The following is a 3,671-nucleotide window of genomic DNA, read 5'->3' as shown; positions in this document are numbered from 1 at the left end:
CCTTCTTTTTTTAATTCAACCCTTATGCAGTGTGTGTGTGGGGGGGGGGGGCATATAATTATGTCATAATATTGATGGAAGTTAAAATTTTGAGATGGCAAATGGCAATTAAACCTCTAAAGTTATCTTTATATGTTTTCTGGAAGCAGCCTACTTTCCTTTGTCCTGGTGCTCTTCGGTCATTTCTGACCAAAAAATTTTCTGTTTTAAAAATTTAAAAATCACAGCTTTATCAGAATGATATGAAACTTGGTGACTTTTTTAGCATTATGTATGTAAACACAAAAAAGGGGTTATGATTCTAGCATGCTAATTGGTGTTAAAAAAAAGCAGCGTTCATTGTCTTCGGTCATATGACCGATCATAGGAAATGAATGGGAAATCGGCAAAAACACAAAAATTTGCTGAATATTTGTGTGTACAATCTACAAATCAGCCACAATGCTGAAAAAAAGTACACAGCAGTATAGGGATGACATTTTAAAACGTCAAGAGTGTGATATTGACACATCCACTCACACTCACACACACATATACACACACATACACATGAAAAACTGAACCTATGAAACACATTTTGAATTATTAAAAATACATCTTCATCAGAATGATATAAAACTTAGTGACCTTGGTGAAAATTTGAGGGAATGATTCGAGCAAGCTAAGTGGTTGTAAAAAAAAAAAAAAAAATACTCCCAGATGTGCTCTTCAGTCAAAAATGACCACCATAGGAAATTAATGGGAAATCTGCAAAAACACAAATTCACAGAAAATAAATCACTATTTTTAACATTTTTTTTTTAATATATAAAAATAGTATTTGATATTTTTTTTAATATATATTCAAACAAAACAAAAAAAACCTGAATGGCTGCCCACGGAGCCATGGAAGAAAGGGAACCAAGTCTGATTAATCATGTTTTCTTTTACATCTGCTGGGAAACATTGGGTCCTGCCATTCATGTGGGTGTTATTTTGACAAGCACCACCTACCGAAGAGAGTTTGAGGTGTTGACTTAGCCTCCAAATTTCCCAGATCTCAATCTAATTGAGCATCTGTGGCATGTGCTGAACAAACAAGTCTGATCCATGAAGGTCCCACTTTGCAACTTACATGACTAAAATGATCTACTGCTAACATCTTGGTGCCAGATACCACAGCACACCTCCAGGAGTCCATTCCTCGATGGGTCATGGCTGTTTTGGCAGTAAAAGAGAGACCAACACAATATTAGGAAGGTGGTCATAATGTTATGCCTAATCGATGTATTCGGGGGCATATGACTGAATGAACAGTTTTTTGACAAAACACATTTCTGCAAAGTCATTTCTTGCCAGACAAAGGTAAAAACCCTCTATTGTGCCAGATCCTGACAACATTCTCCACACCTTGCTCTTTCCTTACACACACTCTTCCTCTCCCTCTTATATTGTTTTCATCCATTGTTGGTATCAACATTCAGTGCACAATTTTGACTCTCTGAAGTGACTTGTACTATGTACTGTTGGTTTGATATGAGATTACATCATTAGAAATGTGTGTACAATTTTGAGTCGTTTTGTGTAAACGATGACACCTGTGTGGTAGTTGTGTTTAACATTTTCCTGCCTGTGTTTAGCATTTTAAAACATAAATGCATTACAGGTCCTTCTCAAAAAATTAGCATATTTCATCCCACCAATAAAAAAAAAGTGTTTTTAATACAAAAAAGTCAACCTTCAAATAATTATGTTCAGTTATCACTCAATATTTGGTCGGGAATCCTTTTGCAGAAATGACTGCTTCAATGCGGCGTGGCATGGAGGCGATCAGCCTGTGGCACTGCTGAGGTGTTATGGAGGCCCAGGATGCTTCGATAGCGGCCTTAAGCTCATCCAGAGTGTTGGGTCTTGCGTCTTTCAACTTTCTCTTCACAATATCCCACAGATTCTCGATGGGGTTCAGGTCAGGAGAGTTGGCGGGCCAATTGAGCACAGTAATACCATGGTCAGTAAACCATTTACCAGTGGTTTTGGCACTGTGAGAAGGTGCCAGGTCATGCTGAAATACGAAATCGTCATCTCCATAAAGCTTTTCAGCAGATGGAAGCAAGAAGTGTTCCAAAATCTCCTGATAGCTAGCAGCATTGACCCTGCCCTTGATAAAACACAGTGGACCAACACCAGCAGCTGACATGGCACCCTAGACCATCACTGACTGTGGGTACTTGACACTGGACTTCAGGCATTTTGGCATTTCCTTCTCCCCAGTCTTCCTCCAGACTCTGGCAGCTTGATTTCCGAATGACATGCAAAATTTGCTTTCATCCAAAAAAAGTACTTTGGACCACTGAGCAACAGTCCAGTGCTGCTTCTCTGTAGCCCAAAAGCGTCTTGACCTGGGGAATGCGCCACCTGTAGCCCATTTCCTGCACACGCCTGTGCGCGGTGGCTCTGGTTGTTTCTACTCCAGACTCAGTCCACTGCTTCCGCAGGTCCCCCAAGGTCTGGAATCGGTCCTTCTCCACAATCTTCCTCAGGGTCCGGTCACCTCTTCTCGTTGTGCAGCGTTTTTTGCCATACTTTTTCCTTCCCACAGACTTCCCACTGAGGTGCCTTGATACAGCACTCTGGGAACAGCCTATTCGTTCAGAAATTTATTTCTGTGTCTTACCCTCTCGCTTGAGGGTGTCAATGATGGACAGGGTCAGGTCGGCAGTCTTACCCATGATTGCGGTTTTGAGTAATGAACCAGGCTGGGAGTTTTTTAAAGCCTCAGGAATCTTTTGCAGGTGTTTAGAGTTAATTAGTTGAATCAGATGATTAGGTTAATAGCTCGTTTAGAGAACCTTTTCATGATATGCTAATTTTTTGAGATAGGAATTTTGGGTTTTCATGAGCTGTATGGCAAAATCATCAGTATTAAAACAATAAAAGACCTGAAATATTTCAGTTGGTGTGCAATGAATCTAAAATATAAGAAAGTTTAATTTTTATCATTACATTATGGAAAATAATGAACTTTTATCACATATTCAAATTTTTTGAGAAGGACCTGTATGTGTTCTAGTGAGTGAGATTGTACAGCGTTTTGCAAAAAGAGAGATTTTGACAGGAATCGATTGTATGGTTTTGGTTTGTTATTATTGGGATGTCATGTGAGTGACAGGTTGTTCAGCCCCCTTTCCATTTCAGAATCCTTTTTTCTTGAACAACCCATTTTCAAGATTTGATCCAATCCAATAGTCAAATTCTGATCTGAATACTGAACCACTGGTCTTGAGCCGGGCGTTCCAGGATTTTTCCTAATCATTGTAGTTAGGGCATGGTAGGGAGGTGGAGACCTTTTCTATATTTTCAGTTTTCTCTTGTTTTTGGTAGTTAGTGAGGGAAGCTTTTGTAATTTATTATCAGAATTCTAGTTTAGTGTTTAATATCAGTTAGATTTGTTTATCTTTTTTGCCTCGCCTCTGTCAGACACAGACGAGGACACAGATGGTTAGTGCAAGTGTAGTGTTTATTAAACAGAGGTAATGGACACAGGGAATACTTAAGGTGAGTCTTGACATGGAGAGGGATACACAATGACGATAGACTTTCCTTTATGATGACAGTAGACGAACACGGTGACCACAAGGATGACGAAGACCAGGAAGAGGAGGAGGATGAAGATGGGCAGGTAGGCTTCAGAT

The sequence above is a fragment of the Pseudorasbora parva genome, chromosome 3 (genome assembly GCF_024679245.1).
Source record: "Pseudorasbora parva isolate DD20220531a chromosome 3, ASM2467924v1, whole genome shotgun sequence".
NCBI lineage: Eukaryota > Metazoa > Chordata > Actinopteri > Cypriniformes > Gobionidae > Pseudorasbora > Pseudorasbora parva.
The sequence above is the reverse complement of the archived record's forward strand: the minus strand, read 5'-3'. Positions refer to the sequence as shown.